The sequence below is a fragment of the Arvicola amphibius genome, chromosome 2 (genome assembly GCF_903992535.2).
Source record: "Arvicola amphibius chromosome 2, mArvAmp1.2, whole genome shotgun sequence".
Lineage (NCBI taxonomy): Eukaryota > Metazoa > Chordata > Mammalia > Rodentia > Cricetidae > Arvicola > Arvicola amphibius.
The window spans coordinates 155169886-155179384 of NC_052048.2; the positions used below are offsets into that span (position 1 = coordinate 155169886).

At 43.8% G+C, this 9499-nt stretch overlaps 1 long non-coding RNA gene across 2 annotated transcripts in view; it reads left to right on the plus strand.

Annotated features, from left to right (window-relative positions):
- Nucleotides 1-8213, plus strand: part of LOC119806189 — a 79410-nt gene extending 71197 nt beyond the window's left edge. The window contains exons 3-5 of one of the 2 annotated variants that reach the window (XR_006020751.1): nucleotides 199-1649; nucleotides 3522-3654; nucleotides 5394-8213. This is a non-coding gene — a long non-coding RNA (uncharacterized LOC119806189). Of the gene's footprint in view, nucleotides 1-198; nucleotides 1650-3298; nucleotides 3655-5393 lie in introns of both variants that reach the window. The other variant, XR_006020750.1, reaches the window with a different exon arrangement.
- The last annotated feature ends 1286 nt before the right edge of the window (nucleotides 8214-9499 follow it).

Sequence of the window (9499 nt, forward strand, 5' to 3'; positions counted from 1 at the left end):
ATGTTTGCCCACTGTTCTACTTTATCTTTCATTAGTTTACTCAGATTATTTGTAATCATTTGTGGGATATGATATTATAACTGGATATAAATATATGTTGGTTAATGATCAAAGCAGTGCAATTACCGTTTTCCATCTCCTCTAATGACGATTGTACATGTCGGGAACCTTCAGCCTTCCCCCTTTTTCTGTTTGTAGATGCTTAGATATTTGTGGCCGCCTGCAGCAACTCTACTGTCCTGTCGAAAAGAACCCCAAAGGCAGGCCAGTACAGATGCCAGAGTACTAACACTGCCAAGGTCAGAAAGCCACTGCTAAAAGCTGGAGAAGTCTTCATCTGAAGTTGTGAAGAGAGACAGGCTCCAGTCAGGGCTGACATTTCACATTCTGACTGTTGTTGAACAACTTTTCACAAGCCAACCCTGACTTTCTGCAAAGGAAACGTGAACGTCAGAATGATCAGCATAGAGATGCACAGTTTTCAGGAAAGGAATTACTGCATTTCCAGGTAATGCCATCTCAGTGATGTCACAGAAAAGTAGACTGCCCGAGTGTCAGCAAAGGTAATTGTAACAGGTCAGGTTTGGCAGGTGTCCAGTTTTATGGAAGTTTGTTGTTGGTAACACAGAAGGAGGACATAGAAGTGACATTTCTGTTTTCCCACACCACAAGGGGGGTTTGTGCTACAGTGACTGAACCCAGGGTGAACGTCCTGGGTTCCAAGAAGAATTTTTCAAAATTAGCTGGGAAAGATATTTTCCCCACATCAATCCAGCTCGGCACACGTTTTGTTAGTGACATGTACCTTCCCACACAAAGCAATGACGTGCTCCTAATGCTAACAACATAGCTTAAAATAAGTAAAATAAAATTATGCACTTTCATAAAACTTGGTAAAAAAATGGCATTCAAGAGCAGGGTGGTGGTGGTGCACACCTTTAATCCTAGCACTCAGGAGGCAGAGGCAGGTGGATCTCTGTGAGTTCGAGGCCAGCCTGGTCTACAAGAGCTAGTTCTAGGACAGGCTGCAAAAGCTACAGAGAAACCCTGTCTCTATAAAACAAAAACAAACAAACAAACAAAAATAATTCAAATTATATAGCACACACTTTGACAGGTCTCTTCAGACCCTCAGCCTTCTATGTCTGGTCTGTTTTCTCAACTTTGTTATGATCTGCTGTCCTTCCTAGTCTGTCACCTGGGTACCCTGTCCCTTTAAGAGACAAACTCTGTCCACTCCCAACCCCCACCTCCTTCTGCCCAGGCTAGTGGATCTCCTACCTCCTCTTTAGCGTCCCCCTTCTTCTGGAGAGGCAGCTTCTGCCTCTCTCCTCCCTCCCCTTCCCCTCTTCCATTTCCCTTTCCCCTCCATAACCGACTAAATAAACTCTATACCCAAACTCTCACTGTTTCTTGCTGAGGCCTCAGGTCACTTGCCAGGGGACCCATCGAGGTCTTAGGTGACCTGCTGCTGCCCCTCGTGGGACTGGTCTCCCACCATCTCTTTATAAATGATAACATTGGTGTGTGACTCAGCCAGGCTCTCTCCACGTTCCTTCCCACCCACAGGCAGGCTGGTTGAAGACACATGGGGACCCTGAACTCGGACCACTTTCCAACATCCCAAGCCTGCTCCATCGCTTCAAATGGTAAGGTCCCCTTCTCTAAGTCAGCTTTCGCTGGCATTCATCTCTGATTATTTCCCACTGCTAAGAAGTAAAATTTGGCTCTTTGCCACTCTGATTTTTGTCCTCTCTTGGGCCATTCTGAGTGGTGCTATCCAGTCCCAATTTCTGTATCAATGGTTCTCAAATTGGTCTGGCCTAGCCTTCGGTCCTTGCACTATTCCAAAGACGTTCGTGATTAGTTCCCTTGAGTCCTTACCTTTCTCACGCTCTTGCCTTGGGAAATATACATAAAACTATCTGTCTGACCTCCCTGCTGGTATGTCTTTTACAGACCCTAAAACCTAGGCCTTATTACAGATTCCTAACCTTATCCGCCTGTGCACTAACAAATGGCCTACGTACCCCTCAAATAGCAACCTAAAGAGGTAGTTTTCTAATTTCTACCAAACAGGCAGATTAAAAAGTTTCTATCCTACCATGATCTGTATTATCGTTGTCTCCCTGGCATCTAGTGCAGGTCCACTTTCCTTTCACTGGGCAGCCCCACTCCCACCCACGCTCTTTTTCTCACTTCTGTTCCTTTTCTTGCTCCTATTCTGTCTCTGCCACTGCTACAGCTGCTGGTCCCACAGTAATGGGCAAAACCTGTTGGATCCGAGGCAGCCGTTCCACTCTTAGTCCTTACTCCCTGCGGCAACTGGTTGCGGCTAGCACCCGACTGTTGGCAGCACTGAGTAATTTTCCTGTCTACTTCATGTATGAAAGAATGTGTGAATGATGTGGCCACACGGATGTAATTCTGTTTTAAATGTATGTTCTATACAGCCTCTATGTCTCTCTTGTTATTTGTATCTGTTTAAAATTCCCCTTGTGGCCCTGAAAATGCGGATTCTCTGTGAAACACATGACTGCTGCCATTTTGACTAAGGGTAGGTCAGATGACCTCACCACCATCTTGACTAAGGGCAGCTTAGGTAACCAAGTCGCTATCTTTACTGAGGTATTTGTTGCCTAGACTCATTGTTTACTTACATTTTTGTCTTTAAATTCTTCTTACAGACTTTGTTACATGTGTGTTTTGTGCAATGGCATGCTTTCAGTAGGGCCCACCATAGAACCCACTCCACCCAACTGTTGTTTTATGTGTGTGTGTATGTGTGTGTTTATACATTGACTTCTGAGTTAACTCTATAAGTGAACATAAGTTAGCTTTAACTCTGTGTGTATATGTGTATAAAACTTAAATCTAACTGGGTATAAATGTATGTATACTTACTGTTAAATGTTATCATTGTCTGTTCATTGTATATCACTCCAGACTAAGAAAACAATAAGTCTCATATTTTAAATTGGTATGTTCTTTTAAATATCTTACAAAAATATTGTATATGTGATCAACCCTGCTTTAAAATATATTAAGCTGTTTTCCACTATTGTCAGTTCTGCCATTAAGCTTCTATTGCAAACAGTTTTTTCTTCTTTATCTTTCACAAGAACAATCTTACCTGTTAAATTAAAATCCAGTGCAGTCAAGCTTGGATCCTGCTCTTCAGGCAGATCCTATGCTGTAGTTATAACTCATCTATGCCCGACAAACAGCCCTCAAGTGCTCAGAGATCTGGGGAACATAGCATTTAAATGTTTAATTATTAAAGGACTTTTCATGACAGAAAGACAGGTTGGCTCCTAGCGGCAGCACTCTATTTCCTCCAAAGAAGGCAGAAGTCAAATGGGAACAAAACAGCCCCATCCACAATTCTCTTCATCAAGTAAAAGTGCTAACGACTGGGTAAACTGCCTTTCATCTAAACCATTAAAGATCCCCTGGACAAAGAATCACATGAAATCGACTTGCCTAGATGCTCAGGCCAAGGTAGGCTTGTCTTCCTACAGATTTCTTAACCAAAAGGATCTTCTGGAAACTGGCAGACCCTGCTTCTAACAGCAGAAGACAAATACAGTCCAGATGCCCTTGCCTTCAATGACCACCGAGGAACTTGAGGAGGAGCTCTAGGTAGCCAATAGAGTAAGTCCTCTGTCATCTTATAAATCAGTAACTCAAGTAAAATTTTATCCTTCTCAAAGATCTCTGATACAGTTTGACAGCTGAGAGGTTTTGTCAGTTTAAAAGAACAACCTCACCAAACAAATTTATGTTCTAAATATGTTCTAAATAAGAGGTGTTTTAATATATACAAATGCAAGTTATTAAGGTATATATGTGCAAGTTATAAAGGTGTGAGGGAAAATGTACATTATTAAATTTCTATACTTTTCATTGTTCAAAAACATCTGTCATAGTCATTCTGACAAAACTATGCTACTGTTTGTGCAATGTATATTTCTAAAACTTATGTTTTACAAACTCAAAAAAATTATTATGAGTTCCAGGGAGCCAAATTGAAGGATTCACCTTCAACAGGTCAGATATACTCCTCTCAGTTCCCTGGTTCTGAGATTTTTTTTCTCTTCCTAATCTTAACTTTATCCTCTGTTCTGCCAACACCTTGCAAGGTCCAAGAGACACCAGACAGTTCCATACCACAAATCCTGGATAGGAGTAAAGAGACCAGCTATCCCAGGATGTGACCAGCATCCCACTATCTCAGGCCCTCCCAAGAAAGACTTCGATGCCCACAATTAAGCAGGAAACAAGTCTTGAGAATCCATAATCCCAATTCCCTCAACCTACTATGCCTGTCTCTCCACCTTTTAATTATAAGAAAGAGATGGGAATGTTGTAATCTGCTGGCCTGGTCTATCACCTGGGTACCTTATCCCTTTAAGAGACAAGCCTTACCCACTCCCAACCACCCTCTCCCCTTCTGCCAAGGCAAGTGGGTCTCTTGCCTCCTCTCTAGTCCCCCCTTGCCCTTCTGGAGAGACAGCTTCTGCCTCTCTCTCTTCTACTTCCCTCTCCCCTTCTCCCCTTGCTCTTTCCTTTCCCCTCCATAACCCACTAAATAAACTCTATACCCAAACTCTCTCTACCTAGTGTCTTGTATCTGTCTGTCTCCTGCTGAAGCCTCAGGCCACCTGCCAGGGGACCCACCAAAGTCTTGGGTGACCCATTACCACCCCTTGTGGGACTGGTCCCCCATCACCTCTATATAAATGATAATCTTCATTTTCTACAGAGTTGTCCCTATCTGTGCCAGCATCAGCTTTTTCCTTTTGCCCTCTGGGTACCGTCTTGCTTAGGATTTTTTTTTTTTTTTTTTGCTGTGATAAAGACCATGACCAAAAGCTACTTAGCGAGGAAAGGGTGAATTTGGCATGTGCTATCACATCTTGACCAGATATTTCCTTCATTGGCTGCATGTTAGAGTATTACTTTGTCTCAGCTAATTAAAAAATAACCAACCACAGGCCTGCCTGGTGGTGAAGGACTTCAGTCCCTGTCTCCCAGGGAAAGAGGCAACAGGATCCCAGATTCACATCCTGCTTAGACTGCAGGATGAGTTCAAGACCTGAGCAAAGAACTTTCTAATAGTCTTTCTCAAAATGAGGGACAGTAGCAGAATGCAGGGGTACAATACTTGCATGGTAAGTGTGAGATGCAAATCAGTCCATGCGGAAGCAGGGCCTAAACCACAAGATTGGGAACGTCTATTGGGAATTGGAAGGTAAAGTTGCTGTTCTATTGGATAGTCTTCTCTGAGGAATCCTGGTTCTTGAGGGCACCATGTACTCCAAGAAGAGGGACTAGAGCCTCAGGGGCAAGAGTAACTTTGCTGATGCTTCTGAGTTCACTCTTTCATCTAGGGCATTTTTAACATGGATCACACATGAGGAAGACATCAGCATTGCTGAGGTGTAATGTTACAGTCATGGTGACTTCTAACATGGATCACACACGAGAAAAACATCATCAGCATTGCTGAGGTGTAATGTTACAGACACGGTGACTTCTAACATGGATCACACACGAGGAAGACATCAGCATTGCTGAGGTGTAATGTTACAGTCATGGTGACTTACGGGGTAGACATTACCTCAAGTCCTCCAGGTCTCAGGAAGGTGGAACTGCACATGTGGTCACAATGGAAACCCCTAGAAAAGAGTATTGTTTAGTGCTTCCAGAAAAGGTTTGCTGCCTGAGGGCAGATGCACAGAAAATTCAAACAATGAACCTGCAATTCTTAAACCATTTATCTCTGAAAGGAAAATAAAAGCTAATAGTTTCTTTGCTACCAAGTGTTAGTCATGTGGCCTTCACCAAAGTTCCGCCCCCCATCCTTAGTGGTTTACTGTAGTCATTCAAATGTAGATTTATTATGGCAAGGGGCTGAATTCCATACCAAATAAAATGTACTGGTCTGTTTTATTATTTGGAGTATGGGGAAAGAAAAGGCAGTTCTCTGACTGTTACAGTAAAAAGGCGTTGGCCCCAGTGACATTTCGGAGCTTGAGTGTTCATATTGCCCTTGATTTCTGCCCCCTGGTATGGGGTAAAGATGTCAATTCCATGTTGAACCTGGGTGGTCCGGTATCCTGGTAGCAATGGTGTGAGGGCCGCTTCTGCAAGTTTGCAAACAACATGGCTTCAATAACACCTATCAGCATGGGTGTGAAGCATTTTTCCTGCCTCTCCATCCTCTTCCTCTTCTTCCTTGGCAGGTCTCACTCTGTTGTCCAGGTTGCCTTTGAACTCTGAGTTCAGCTGATCTTCCTGCCTCAGCCTCCCTAGCTGTAGGATAGGTAATGAGATTTCAGCAGCACAGCTTAGGTAATGAGATTTCAGCAAGCATAGCTTCAGTATTGTTCAGGAGAGCATACAAATTACTCTTCTCTTGTTTTCTATAACATTCCTGATCCTTGCTTTTCTTCATTCCTATTGGTTTACAGTAGGATCAACCTTATTAATTAGAGAAGCCAATGTTTAAGCATTTATGGTGTTATTTAGAGTTACCTGGAGCCTGTTAGACTACTGGGTCTTTACCCTAGTGTTTAGAATCTGAGAAGTCTGAGTTGGGTGTACAATGTGAAACCTGAGAGCCATCTGAGATGCTTTCAATAATACTGATGCCCATGCTCAGCCAAGACTAATTAAACAAGCAGTCTGGAAGTGAGGTGTATATCCATGTCCTAGGCTGTTACAGCAGAGTGGCACAATCAAGGTGGCCTATACAGTAGAATGCATCTTTCCATACTGTAAAGTCAGAAGTCTTAAATCAAGGTGTCCGTGGGCTCATGAGTCATCCAAGGCCTCAGGGAACGTAGTGCTTCTAGCTCGGAGCTATTGCCACCAGTCTTTGGCATTATTTGATTTCATAAACATCTAACTCCTATATCTAGCCTCACATGTCTCTCCTGTCCATTTGATGCTATGTCTGTGTGTCTTCTTTTCATAAGGACATTGAATTAGATTTATCTTCTTATTTCACTATGGCCTCCTCCTTGACTCTCAGCTTCATATGTAAAACCTTTTCCTGGCTGACATCACATTCTGCGATTCCAGGTGGACGTGAACTTGGTCAGAGGCAGAAAGGGAAAGTCTTCCAGCAGCGCCTGCCTCCCACCCGCCATGGCAGAATTCCTGTGTTGTGCAGCTTCCATGAAGAATCTGGCACGGAACACCAAAGGGCAAGCCCTGTGTCTTCGGCTGCCTCATAGTCTTCCCAGCAGACAGAGAAGCACACCCCCAACCATCTTAAAAGCTTGTTAAAGCTAAGTGCAGATCCCAGGATTTTAAAGTGTTTATCTGTGAGGCTCATTCAGTCCTAAATTAAAGACCTTGTCCTCAAGCAACTGTAGATACTGAAGGTATTTCTTCGTAGGAAGACCCGATTTCTGTTCCCTAGAGCTTTTTATAGGGAACATACCTATAAAGAGGCCAGATTATACACTACAGAAAGCTTTCAGTGATAAGAAACAATGTTTTTGAATGTCCCATTATGAACTAGAAATAATATTTTCACTGAAACAAAAATGCTAAATTACGAAAGTACCTCCCTAGGGTTTTGAATCTCGAGCAGTCTAAATGACTGTTTCCGTGAATGAAGACCACAGAGGCATCTCTTTACAATGCCTTTGATACAAAGCAGGAGGCAGGATGCCCACTGTCTGTCTAGACTTGGAGCTGGAGAGGCTTCTATTGATGGGGTCCCGGGGCGAGGGGGAACTGACCAGTAGACAATAGGGCCAAGAACGTGGTCACAGATGGGACCCTGTGACCCAGATTACAAGTCAATCAGAATTCAGAGGAAGTGAGGTTCCCTTTGGACATGGTGGGTTTTGAGGCTCACAATCAGAATTGTCTAATGGGTTTATTCTGACTCTGTTAGGCTTATATTGGGTGTTGAGGTTAGCATTAGTGGGGTTCTATGACTGATCTGTGACCCCTGTAGTAGAACTGCATGTAGAGATGTGTATACTCATCTCAGAAATAGGAGTCCTGGATTCTGTTCTCAACTCCACTTGAAGTGACCTTGGAGTTTCCTTGCAGTTTTTAATTGTGCTGACAGAAAAGTTATTGATGCAGTTAGTGAAGGGGAGAACGGGGGGAGCTCGGAGGAATGGGGTGCTTGGGATATAGGAAGGGTGGATATGGGAGCAGGGAAGCATATATCTTAATTTAAGGAGCTACCTAAGGGTTGTCAAGAGACTTGACCCTAGAGGGGTTCCCAGGTTTCCAGGGAGACGCCCCCAGTTAGTTCCTTGGGCAGCTGAGGAGAGGGAGCCTGAAAAGGCCAGTTCCTATAGCCATACTGATGAATTTCTTGCATATCACCATAGAACCTCCACCTGACGATAGATGAAGAAAATGACAGAGCCCCACATTGGAGCACCAGACTGAGATCCCAAGGTCCTGATGAGGAGCAGAAGGAGAGAGAACATGAGAAAGAAAGTCAGGACCGTGAGGGAACCTCCAGCTGGCGACAGATGGGGAAGGTGACTGAGCCCCACATTGGAGCACTGGACTGAGCTCCCAAGGTCCTGATGAGGAGAAGAAGGAGCGAGAACATGAGGAAGAAAGTCAGGAACGAGAGGGGTGCGTTCACTCATGGAGACGGTAGGACAGAACTAATGGGAGATCACCAACTCCAGTTGGAATGGGACTGATGGATCATGCGACCAAACCCGTCTCTCTGAATGTGGCCAACAGCGGGGGCTGACTGAGAAGCAAAGGACAATGGCTCTGGGCTCTGATTCTTCTGCATGGACGGGCTCTGTGGGAGCCTTCTCAGCTTGGTCGATCATCTTCCTGGACCTGGGGGGAGTTGGGAGGACCTTGGTCTTAGCATAGAGTGGGGAACCCTGATGGCTCCTTGGCCTTGAGAGGGAGGGAGGGGAGGTATGGGTGGAGGGGAGGGGAGGGAAAGGGGAGAAGGAGGGGAGGGAAGGGGGAGGAGGAGGAGAGGGAGGGGGGGAGGAGGGAAGGAGATGGAAATTTTTAAATATAAAAAAAATAAACCATGAGGAAAAAAAAAAAGAAAAATTGTAAAAATAAATAAATAAATAAATAAATAAATAAATAAATAAATAAATAAATAAAGCTGAGATCTTTTCCATTAGTGTAGTTCTGGTTTTGATAAACATTATGGTAGGCGATTCTTTCTCACATAAATCAGGAATTATCATTAGTTAGCAAAATGCTAAGTGTTTTTGCGGCACTTATGATGATCTTGAGATCTTTCTAATTACATGCTCAACAATTCTCATAATTTCTAGTCTTCTTTTTAAACTAGTGTCAGTGACAGGTTTCCCCCTGGCAGTTTCTCAATCCCCCCTTCAAGTGTCTTCACTGCTAACGAAGTGCTGAGAGATTGAAATGCTCTGCCTATTTCTGTGTGTGTGTGTGCACTTCTTCATATGCAAGCGTGTGTGCATGTGTGAGTGTGTTGGGTATGTGTACATGCATGTGGAGC